Source organism: Lissotriton helveticus, chromosome 7, assembly GCF_964261635.1.
Source record: "Lissotriton helveticus chromosome 7, aLisHel1.1, whole genome shotgun sequence".
NCBI classification, from domain to species: Eukaryota; Metazoa; Chordata; class Amphibia; order Caudata; family Salamandridae; genus Lissotriton; species Lissotriton helveticus.
This window is the reverse complement of record NC_136068.1, coordinates 478,230,127-478,243,441: the sequence shown is the minus strand read 5'-3', so window position 1 is coordinate 478,243,441 and position 13,315 is coordinate 478,230,127.

Genomic DNA, 13,315 nt, shown 5'->3' with positions numbered 1-13,315 from the left:
GTCTGTCTGTCACATGGCTAGGTGTGCATGCACACATGTGCATGCACACCTGGATTCGGTATTTTACCACCCAATTGGATTGGGTGGTAAAATACCGAATCTGTAAGGCTTTAGGGACTCTGAAGAGTCCCACCTACATCTGGCCGTTACCGAATCGGTAAAAATACCGATTCGGTATTTTACAGAATCGGTCAATTTACCGATTCGGTAAATTGACCGAATCTGTAAAATGATGCCCCTACATCCCAAATACCCATTTACCGGTCGGTAACGGCCGAAATCGGCCGTTACCGGTCGGTAAATGGCCTCCTACATCTGGCCCTATACCTCTATGCTATTGTCTGATGAGTCAAACCTGCGACTAGATTGCACACAGATTTTCAAGCACGTGCATTAACGACCAGTTTTCTTACTGTTAAATATACACTGGAAATGACCAGATACATAAACATCCTACACCAGATGCTTTAATTTACAATATGTTTTAAAAAGGAGTGTATTTGGGATACGTTGTAGTAGTTGGGATTAGATTAACTACCACTTTTATCTTTGTTCCCAATTTCGTTTCGGACTCATTTTGAAAAAAAGTATTTGTGTAAGGGGCTAAATATAAACTTAATCAAAGAAAATGAGAGAAGGCAGTAAAAGAAACTATATGGGAGGACCTTAGTGAGGCAGCAAAAATGGGAAACAGCCGCGACTTCTGGAGGATAATAAATGCACCGCATTTTAAAAACTCCACAGACCCTACAGTAGATAACAAAGTAGATGAGGAAGCATGGGTTGCTCACATTGAGAGTATTATCGCCTCTATACCCCAACCCCTGGTTTTAAATATGGAAGATGGTCAACAGGCCTCTTCTTCTTTCTTCTCACTCAGTGAAGTAAGGAAGAACTTGTTGTTGTGCAGTGCAGGCTGGGCCCCTGGTCCAAACGGTCTACCAATAGATCTTTTTCAAGGAATACCAGACCTATGGGCTCCGTTATTGATGAATGTGATGAACAGCATAATTCGAGCCGGCCCCCCTCAATCTTGTTCTGTAAGGTACACAAAAAATGGAGGCTGCACACGCCCATTTAAAAGTTAGGCAGGGCTGTGTTCTTGCGCCATTTCTCTTCTCCATTTATACAACTGGAGTGGAAAAAGCCTTTACCAAGTCCACAAGAGATCTTCCAGTTTTTATCTCAGAACCTCTACCTATCTTGGCATACGCGGACGATGCGGTGTTGATAGCCAGAACTGGGTCTGGCCTTCAGCACCTCATATCTTCGTATGTATCATTTATGGACTCACTTGATCTGAGGGTGAACCGTTCCAAATCCTTTGCTGTGATAGTGGGGGCAAGGAAAAGAGAGAGAACGCCGTACCTCCATGTGGAGAATGAGAGGATTGACGTGGTGTATTCCTTCCCGTATTTGGGGGTTCTTATCGATAAGGATTTGTCATGGACAAAATTAGTGCAAGGACGCAGATGGGTAATGGGAAGAACCCTGTCGGCAGTGAAGACCTTTTCTAAAAACTGGGTGATAGGCCACTATTACCAATAAAACAAATTTACCAGGCCAAAGTTATATCAGCAGTGACGTATGGGGCGGGGTATGGGGCACTGATGAAACGGGTGCACTGCAAACTATTGAATAGAAGTTTTTATATCTATAGCTGGCCTCCCCACCTCGACCCCTAACTATATTTTACACTTAGAAGTGGGACTCCCTTATATCACAGACTCAATACAATTGGCCCCTGTTCTTCTGTGGCATGCAATCTGGAGAAGGGATACACTCCCCCTGACACACACAATAATTACGAATTGCTTAAATATGGATAAGTGGAGGAGATCCAGATGGCTGTGCTACACAGACAAACTCCTAGACAAGATTGGGTTACCTGAATTGTTTCATCATCCAGATGAATGTAGAAAGATCTCTAAAGAAAAGGTCAAAAATGTGTTTAGGATGATGGTAGAGTATGAGAGAAGGGACACTCATGGTAAGAAGCAGGCAATGGTGCACTATAGATCAATTCCCCCAGTGAAAGAGACAGGATTTGTTTACTATTTGTCAGACATTACAAATGCATATCACAGATTTATATTGATTAGGTTTCGTCTGCACATGATCCCTCTTATGATAGGATACCCCGGAAAAATCTATAACCATGCTGATTTAACTTTGTGCCCCTGTTATGGCTTGTCAAGACAAACTGATCTGCACCTTCTTTTATGCTGCAAACTGTATAAGAAGGAGAGGAACAGTTATTTAAAACCGATACTGAAGAAATTAAATTTTAAACAATGTAGGGTGGCACTATATTTTTTAAAGAGTCTATCATATCCTTTGACTTGTTTTACTCTAGCTTCGTTTCGCTGGGCGTGCATGAAAAAAAGGAAACACTCTGCACTAGAACCAGTCACTGGATGAAAAGTGCGTAATAGAAGTAGAACTTTGGAAACGGACAATCTTCTATAGATCCAATTAAAAAATGTCTTTAGTAAGATGAAAATTAACTATTATATTTTGGATTTTAAATTACATTGAATATTGAAAATCCTTTTTATTTCCTTTTTATATGTACTTATATGATCATTTTGTATTTGATCGAATAAAGTATTTTGACTATGACTATGACTATTTGTGTAGGTTGTCTGTCAGTCTGTTCTCCTCATGACTCTACACTCATGACTCCTTTTCTGCTGGTAGTACTTGACTTCCAATTAATGAGATGCCTGTGTTATTCTTTTTTCATTGCAACATTAATACGTTCAGAAAATACCTGGACTTGGACATTTTTTTGCAAACATGAGTTCTGGTCAGGCTGTTGCATATTTCGTGACTGTAGATCGTACTTGTTAGAATGATTATTGTTCTGGGTTTTATACCAGGGTTTTGAGATGTATAGTTATCTTGAAAACAACCATATTTTTGCCTCTTTTCTGAACTGTACATGCTCTCGGAGACTTTAAATCTTGGCTAGTAGTGAGTTCCATAGCTTAGCGGTTTGAACTATGAAAACAGTCCCCCCCTATGGATTTCTTATTCTAAGGCAATATGATGATCAATGGTTCAAACCTGGAGCACAGTTTCCTATTTTATTTTTATTGCTTGAATTTAGTTTGGAATTATATTCTTTTTCCTTGAGAGGATATGCAAACGATGCAAAGGGTCTTCAAGATTACTTATTTAGCTACAGGTAGCCAATGGAGTGTTTGCAGGAGAGCCGAGAGGGCAGATAAGGAGTATTGGGGCAACATTTATTTATTTATTTATGTATTCAAAGTTTTATATAGCGCGAACAAGATCCTTACAGATATCAGAGCGCGTCACAATGACAGGGTAGGGGCAGTAGGAATGAATAGAGGTAATGGGAGCAATGTAGTAGTCACTAACATGAAAGGATAATAATAACAAACATAAAACATATCAATATACAGTCAGGTAAACAAGTAATATAAGACGGCATAAGTCATTGATCCCACTACAGAGGTGTTCAGGTACACTTTGGGTGTGTGGAAGGCTTATAACAATGTTTTGGTATAGAGAGAGCATTGAGTGGGTGCATCGGGAGGGTGAATCAGTGACCCAACGTGTATCATATATTGGTCGGTAGTAAGAAAGTAGCGTAATAGTGTCTCCCTCAAGTAGAGGTATAGTGCCAAAGGACAAGGTGAGCATTGACACAAGGCAATGCAGAGTCTCTGATCCAACACCTGTAGCGTTCAGGAGATCTTGGCCAGAAGGATGGTTTTCACCTCTTTCTTGAAGAGTGCAGTGGAGGAGATAAGCCTGGTTTCAGGAGGGAGCGCATTCCAGATCCTGGGTGCCATTCCTGAGAAGGAGCGCTTGTAAGTTTTCTCTTTCCGGAATCTACGGGGTTTCAGGAGTAGATTTTTTGAGCTTCTATTGGATCTCGAACCTCCTGATATAGACAACTTTGAGCGAGGTAGTTGGGTGCATTGTGGTGCACTGCCACGTGTGTCATAACTGCAATTTTTAGTTGTATTCTGGCTTCAAAAGGCAGCCATTTTAGGGACTTTAAGTCTGGGGAAATATGCGAATGTTTTCTTGAGCCAGTAATGAGTCTTGCGGCAGCGTTCAGGGAGGCTCTTAAGGGTGCTGTTGTGGATAGGGGGAGTCCGCTGAGGGCCACAATTCCGTAGTCTATTCGAGGGATGACTAACGCTTGTACAGCAGTTCGGAAGTCTTCAGCAGGGAGGAAGGGTTTAATTTTCCTCAGTGTGTTGATTTGGAAATTAGCTGCTTTTGTGGCTTTGCTGACGTGCTGCTGCATGTTGAGCCTGGCGTCCAGTGTGATGCCTTTGTGGACTGGTTTTATTTTGCATATAATGAAATGAGGGTAACAGAGGTATAAGCTATTAATATAGTCAAGCATGGAGATAACAAGTGAGAGAATAGATTGTAGCTTTTGTTGGTAACTACGCCTCTTATAGCTAAAGCCTTTAACGGTCCTCTTTAAAAGATGGCTTTTCGGTTCCAGCTGTATGGGACAAACATGAAGGTTGCCTGCATTTATGTGTCTGACTGTGCTGGTTTCACATTTGTACCTGGATAAGTGGATGGTGGTGTCCAGTGTGTGTGTGTGGGGGGGGGGTGAGGAGAGAGAAAGGTAGACAAAAAGAGACTGTAGTGAGGAAGAGAGAAAAGATAGAGAGATAAAGAGATAACGACTTAGAGCTGTCCCAATTTAAGGATGGTTCAAACATCACAAAGGGGTTATTGGTGATGTCATTCAATGTTACTGCTTGTCTGTGAGAGGATCTGCATTCATCTTGAGACCCATCAGTGGAAACCAAAGAGCACAATGAACGCTCTCCTATTACTAGCTTACAGTAAAGCCAGAGACTATGAGTTGTTTGACCCTTGGTGTTAAACATCAAGTAGGAGCCAATTTACTGTTGAGATTAAATCAAAAAAGTGTTGCATGATTGGAGACTCCCACACTCTTCCTAAAAAGCTGCTGTTAGCCTGGAGGGAGTTCTACTCAAACACTCCTTCTGGCACCACTCACAGTTTGTGAAAGAATGGGGAACATCTTGGAGATTTGAGGAACCCAGTTCAAGGTGGTTTGGGAGAGAATAACCTGAAAGAAAAAAATAGCCTGTCCATCAGTCATCATCAGACTTCAAAATAAGCACCTCAAGATAGGCAGAGCTGAGTCTAACACATATAGCTTTGTGTTTTTGTATTCAAAGAGTGAGACAGATTTTCTGCATTACCATATGTTGTTCAAAATGATGCACCTTTGAAAAGTAACTGTGCAGCAGAGTAGCTAGCTGTTGGATTCCACTAATAACCCCAGCCATATTTTCCGGTAGTGCATTGTATTGTGCTGTATTTTGTCATGAGAATACAGGGTGGCAAAGAGCTCTGATTTGCATTTAGATCCTAGGTACCATTTGTAGTGCATGCCTGAACTGGGTGTTAGATTTATATTGGAGATAATAGATGAGGTATGTGTGGCTTGAGCCATGCTCTAAATACAGTGCTGCAGCAACAAATGATGATACCCGTCCCACTAAGGGCAAAAAGTGCTGCAGCAACAAATGATGGACGGAATGCTGAATAAATCAAACATTCACCCCCAGTCAAGAGATCTGAGTTAAATCCATTGTTCTTTTGCCCATTAAGCCACCCCAGCTTGGACCCAGCCATATGCAGATTAGCCTTGACCCTGCTCCTGATGGGAACAGTCCAGCCCAAACTGCCACGTCAGGTCCTTCCTGGACCAGAAACAAGCATCCTGGGACTGGTTTTGGGGTATCACCCCTTATAGCCAGGCAAACTTGAATCCAGTGGCACAACGAGTAAAGGACCCACGTCTGGGCATACCCATCCCACTTAGATCAAAAATTGCTGCAACAACAAATGATGGCACTACACAGAATCGTGACACGTTGAAGAGAAATGTGAGTATTGATGGAGGCATGCATGGAGATACCTAGAATTTTAGTAGTTAACTATGCTCGTAGGAGAGCCAGGATTTTAATGTATCCCTAGACAATTGCAAATTAGTCTTATTTTATCGGGGAGTGAGCTCAATATCTTATCAATTTGAACTTGAGAAGTAGTTTCCATATTTATAAACGTATTTGAAAAAAGAACTGTTCAGGTTTGGATCCTGCCTAGCTCTAGTTTGGTGACAATCCCAGACTTTTTGCTGGAGGAAGGGTTACAGAGACATGCATGGCATGATGAGCAATTGACATTAGATTGAAACAAAGATATTCATCTTATCACAAGCAGCCAGTGTAGAAACTGATGGCGGTTAAATGTGATAGCGGATTTTAAAGTTATAGAATTGATTATGCGCAGGAGTAGGTATTCTCAATAGTTTTCATATCCTTTGGGAAGTGGTCTCCAAGGTGGTTATATGTCAAACTATCTGTATTAAAAATATTGTTTGACAGAAATGTTGTGTGCTAAATATCATTTGTAAAAATATAATTTCATTGGGTGTAGATATTATTTTATTCACTCTACTGGAATACTATTCTGGTACTCGATAATTAGTGCACAATAGTTCATACCCCAAAAGGTGTAGCATTCGTTGATGCAAATGTAGCTTGTAAATATGGGATAACCCAACATAGTCAATCTTCATGGAAGAGACATCTGATATAATTCGATTCACCCAAGTGATCTGGGAGAGTGTTGTATCAATAACTCTCCCTTGATTGCTTTCCCTGAAGTTATGGATTAGGAGGTGATACAGCTCTTTTTGCCACACAGAGGTTTGGTGGAATGTAGTCCATTTGCCAAAAGCAAATCTAATTTTGTTTATATGTTTGGTTTAGGCAGGTTCAATTATTTCTAGTGCTCAACATGAGACAATGTCAGGATGGGTGCCATGTTTTTGTATTATTTATGTGTCATTGGTGTAATTGTAGAAGGTGATGTTAAAGGAGGTGATGAGCTGCGGGTGAAGGGTCAGCTAAACGCTAAAGAGATGTGGAACTATAGTTGAACCTTGAAGAACTTTAGCCAGTGATGGAAATGGGGCAGGCATTCCAGTTAATGATGGCACCTTGTATCCTTATGGAGTCAAGGTCAAGTCTGCGTACCGGTGTACGATGGTGGACCATATTAAAGGCATCAGACAGGTCTAACAGGAGAAGGGCAGTTATTCCGTCTGACTCCACCACAGCCATGATGTCATCCTATGTTGCTAATATGCAGATTCCATGATCCTAGTAGGATGGCCTCCTTTTTGGTTGTTAGTGAGAAGACTGTTTCCTTTTATAAAGGCTGATAATTGCGCTCATTTTGTTATTTCCATAAATTTGCTGAGGAGAGCACTGTTAAAATTGGGCAACAGTAAGGAAAGACAATTGGGTTCAAGCCAGGTTTTTTAGAATGTGTTTTGTTGTTGTTTGTTTTATATAGCACAAACACGACCCAAAGGTATCAGAGTGCTTTACATGAGCACCATTTGTGTTACAGGCGGACACGTTCGTTTTGCTAGGCACGGGGAGATTAAGTGATTTGCCCACAATCACAGGATGTTGAGTGTCCCTGCAGAGACTCAAACTCGGTTCCCCAAATTATTGTATGAATTCCAGGGAGTGATTGAAAATAGCTTAAACTCAGATGTGAGTGGAGCTAATAATGAGGATATCCCTGATCAAATATGCTGGGCAGGGGTGTGCCAGAGATCCAGAGGTGGCACCAGCTTCAGTGATAATGAAGAAGGTAGCAGGAAATAGAGTACTGAAGGACAGTTGTCTCTGTTTTGGGCTGAGAGATTGTAGGAAATCCACATTTTCTATGTGGTCATGCTGCATTTTTCTCCTTTTGCTGGAACCTATTTTTTTCTAGCTTTATAACTGTGTACTTTACCCCTGCTAACCAGTAGTAAATTGTAGCTTAGTTGCATATTTAACTTGCCTATAAGCCCTGAGTATGTAGCACAAAGTGTTCCCACGGCCTGTAAGTTAAATGGCAGTAGTGGACTGTAGCACCTACTTTGCCATGGTACTGCATAAATATTTTTACACATTTTCCTAAGTTATACCAGTCTGCTTGGTGCCATAGATAGCGGGGTAATAAGCCCAGGTTTGTTTACTGACTTTGAGGGTTCGCCCTGATAAAGGCTGTGATTGTTCCTTGAGGTGGGAGTTATCCACCCTAAATAATAATTTTCTTACAAATGTTATATAAGTGTGTGAGTTAAGTTGCATGTCCTCTTTGGATCAATGTTAACGTTGTTAATGTTTTGCTTCTGGGATGAAGTGCTCAACTAGTAGTCACATAGATATTGTGAGTGAGTAGTTCTGGAGGGTGAACAGTCGAGATTAAAAAATCCATCAATTATTTTGTGTAGTTTCTAGGCTGGGCAGGTAGTTTCATGACTGCACCTTGAGTAGTGGAGACTTTTAACAAAATTCTCCAGTGACATTGCTCTTAATTAATGTGGGAGATTTTAGCCATTCTCTCATCCAACTGGCTTATCACCACTGATTTACTTTTAGACATCTTCGATGTCATGATGTTCCTAAGTATAGATGGAAAGCAACGGTGTGACTGTTTAAATTAGATTGTTGGATTGCGCGGAAAGGTGAACATAAAACCTGTTCCATTTTTTTTCATAAGCTCTACAAGTTTTTGGGAGGTTAGCAGATACAAGCTTCACCGAAAGAGAATAGATGTTTTGGTTCAACTCAATTACTTCATGATCAGTCCAGGTAAGGTGGTGTTTGCCAAGCACCTTAGCTAGGTAATGCAGCTTAAATACAGTGTCAAGTGTATGTCCAGCTGTGTGGGTAGGACTGAGATCAATTAGATGAAATTCCAGGTTGCATAGGAGTAAACTTACCTAACCAGGTATTGAGGAATAAAATAATACAGTGTTTGGTATGTTTAGAGTGATCCCACAGCAAACGTCTGGTAGAAGACCTGTTACTCAATGTGACAAATATTTGATAATGCCCATTGGCGCCCAGAAAAAATTCAATATATTTTCCAAAATTGAAAGCTGGAACAATTAGTAATGGACATGGCCTTCTCCTATTCAGCTTTCAGCCTACCGTTTAGCTGTGGGAGATAGACGTTATCTACTGTAATGGTAAGGCCTGCTTTCCTTACTTTGTTAAGAACATGATTCCCAGTGCAAACTGCCAAGCAAATCAACACCTAATTCATAAAGGGGCTAGGAAGTGTGAGAGACTTTTTTCAGGCTCGAGGATATGATTGTGTCATCAGGCAACCCAGTTTAACAAATTCATTCTTACCTGACCCCACCTTCAACTGTGAAATTCACTTGCCAATACCCCCTTTTTAGGACAATTATTGAAACACAGTTGGGTGGTCCTAGTTGGTCATCACCTACTTAGGCTGTCTGTATTTTACATATATGTCGTCTATAGAGGTATTTATTAATTATTTAGTCCATTGTAAGTGCTCCCATAGTTTGCAGATAAAGAGGACCTCATTAACAGCTCTTTTAAGGGATTGCCAATTTTCACACAATGTGACCAAATGAGGGAACCCGGATTACATTTGGCATTCTGCACTTGAGACTATTATGGAAAAAGATCCAGATAAAGCCCTTCTCTACCCACTTTTCCATTCCCCCCTGGTCTAAAATCATTCACATTGACAAAGCTGCCAGTGATTTGTAAACAGCAATTAGCAAGGCCCTGAACATCATTGCTCCAGTGAAAGCCACAAAGTGTCCTGCCAAACTCTCCCCCTGGTTCACTCCTGACCTAAAAATCAATAAACTTATTGTCGGGAAGGCAGAACGTAAATGGCAACACACCAAAATCGAATTGGAAAAACAACACAACAAAAAAGTGCATAAAATTACATGGGTCAAATAGCTTTAGCAAAAAAAAAGTACCTCGCAAACAGAATAGATCAGGCATCCAATTCACAGAAAGAACTCTATAAAATAGTTAAAGAATTCACCAGTCCCGTAGCATGTGAACCCCCTCTCATGGCTTCCCAAGAATGGGTTGACGAAATTTCACCCCATTTCATAAAGAAAATAGATATCATTTATAGCCAGTTCCCTCCCAACACTACACCCTTACAAGAGATTAACTTATCTCTTACCCCCTCCACTCCCTCCCTTAAGCAATTTTGCACTCTCACTGAGGAAGAGGTAAGTCTCACCCTGAACAAAATTAAATCAGGATCTCCCGATGACCCAGCATCCGCCCAGATCATATAAAAAATAGCCCCAGTCTTCGTCCCTCACCTGTAGAAAATGTTCAACCTCTCACTTTCCCAATCCACGGTCCCCAAACATTGGAAGGAAGCCTCTATCCGACCAATTCTGAAATAACCAACGGCCGACCCAAAACAACTTGCAAATTATCGCCGCCTTTCCCTTTTACCCCTGATTGGAAAAACTATGGAATCATTGATTAATCACCTGCTCTATCAATACCTGGAACACAATAACCTATTAGACCCATATCAATCAGGCTTCCGGGCATGCCACAGCATGGAAACTGCCCTTCTTGAAATCGTTGGCAATATCAGACTCTCCCTCGACGCCAGACAGTCCCCAATCCTGATCCTGCTTGATCTTTCCGCTGCCTTTGACACCATCTCCCACAACACCCTGCTAGAACGCTTGTCGGAGATTGGTGTCGGGCGAGGCGTTAAGCTGGATTAGGAGCTACCTGACTGCCAGGTCCTCTAAGGTTCAAATAGGCTCCTTTGTGTCCAAAAAACAGAACATCGACAAAAGAGTTCCCAAGGGCTTCATATTGAGCCCTACACTTTTTAATCCATATGTGTCTCCCCTAACAAAGATCATCCGTGATTATGGGTTTGATACAGTGTTATATGCTGATGACACGCATCTACTTATCACACTCGGGGCAGACCCCAGCGACACCAAAATCAGATTTAACCAATGCATGGCATCCATCAGTGACTGGATGGCGAATAACCACCTTCTACTTAATGCCAGCAAAACCAAAATTCTACTCTTCGGTAACGCCCAGAAAATATGGACCGATGATTGGTGCCCATCATTCCTGGGCCCTTGTCCTCCTCCCAAAGACGCAGCACGCAACCTAGGCTTCATTATCGACGACAAACTTTCTATGGCTGATCATATTAACACCACAATCCGCACCAGTTTTGGCATAATGAGAACCCTTAAAAAAATCTTCAAGTGGATTCCTTTACCCTTCCGGATGCCCCTTGTCAAAGGCCTCATCATTAGTCATCTAGATTATGGAAATGCCCTATTAGCAATGAGGAACACCCCTCCAAACTCCAGGTGTTGCAAAACACGGCGGCCAGATTGGTCCTTAATCTCCCCCCTGCACCCCCTCCGCCCCCACCTTGAGGGCCCTCCACTGGCTTCCCGTGAAAAAGAGGATTATTTTCAAAACTTGTTGCGTGGTCCATAAGTCTCTCACCAGCAATGGACCCAAGTACTTGGCCAATAAACTGATGAGATACGAACCAACCAGACTCCTTCGCTCATCCAGCAAACTTCCCCTAGCCATACCTAAAGGGCGCACAGTCAGTAACTGAGGCAGAGCTTTCTCCAAATTTGGCCCTGAATCCTGGAATTCCCTTCCCCTGCATCTTCGCGCAGAACAAAACCACAAGAGATTTCGAAACTACTGAAAACCTGGCTCTTCCTGCTCTAGCGAGTTCACCTCTTACAGGCCTCTGAGTATTTCGCTGCCGCTGTGAGACCTACGGGTGTTACATGCACCTAATAAATGCCAAATACATACATACATTGTCTCTCCCATTACCCATGCTGGCAAACACAAACTTTAGGGGTCATTGGGACTTTGGGGGAGTTGGTTTTTCTTGTTCCACCAAACTTGGGGTTCCCCAGCCTCATTTAGACATGGAAGAAATGATGGGTTTCTGCCTGCAGAGCATTTGCCGACTTCCTGGCAGAAACCCTTCATCAGATTGACGAACCACCACTGGGTTGCCAGGGTACAGCGACTATTACTCCTTTTAGGTCTCGCCTATGCAGCACGCATGCACTGCATAGGAGGAGACCTTTAGCCATCGGTCCCCTTTTAAGCCACAACAGTGCACGTGTTCCATTGCCTTCAATGGCAACGCGTGCACATGTGGCTATTCCCTTGCGGGCTCGAGCACTGACAGCATATGTTTGTGATTAAATTGCAAACATATGGTGTCGGCGCTCGTTCCTGTTAGGGAAGCAGGCTCAGGCCCCCTCCTCTCTCCCTCCGACCTGCTGCCAGCACGAGGCGCAGCGCGCTTGTTATTATTAGTAGGAAAACTTGGCAAATGAATGTCTGAACACCTCTTAGGAAAGCAGTCCGGCCTATATATAGCAAGTGATAGCCTGGGTAGTTGCACATGCAAGTCTAGGAACCAGCTATATGCCATATTGAGAAAGTAGTAACCCAGGCTGCGCTGAGCTCAATTAAACTTCATCCCAAATCCTACTGGAGGCACCCGCAAACACAAAGGATACCTCCGACCTTGTCCCGGAATCCTTATCTCAAGGAGCTGCTTTGTCTGTGGTGAAAGAGGAAAACAGAGGTTGTTACTAATTCCCCTTTGCATGACATTTTCTGTTGACGAAGACATTTGTCATTGTCTTCTCAAAAAGGCGAGTGAAAAGCAGGAAGTGCTTATGAAGACGCAAACTGATATCTTCATGACACGTCTGCACATGAAACTGCTGTTCAGTGGAGCTTTTCCTGGTAAGTTGAAATTTTAAACACCAAATAATGAATTTTCTCTGTTTTTCTGTTTAACAAGGTTCGTGCAAACATTGTACTGTTCATAACGATTTCAAGCACGTTTGCGCAGATGCAATGTTTTTAAGAAACGGTATACGTTTGACTCTGAATATTACTGAATATTATAGTGTATTATTTTTTTTATCTACTTCTTTGGTCTTGAGCGACAAAATTGTGCTTTCAAGTTTAGGGATGTAGTGGGGTATTCAGCCTTTACCAACTAAGCTAGACCCCTTGAACATGGAGAGAACACGTGAGAAGGACAGGAACTGGTTTACTAAAGAGGCCATCCTGTGCAGCGGGAAAAAACACATTTTTCCTTACCTAGCCGTACGTCTCGACGAACCACCAGCAAAAGGTATTCTAGACTGCTGCTTTGCTTGATGTTGTCAACTGGTGTTTGATCGGTATTGTGACACCCTTCACTGGATGGCCCCTTTAAATAAACCGACAAGTGTGGAAGCTTTAGGTAAATTCCCGGCGTCTCCCTCCCCTCCCCCCCTCTTTATTCCCATTTACACCAATAGTTGTGGGGGGTGGGCTACGAAGTTGCACCTTTTTCCAGAATGTCGCGCTGGCAGGTAACGCTCGATGAA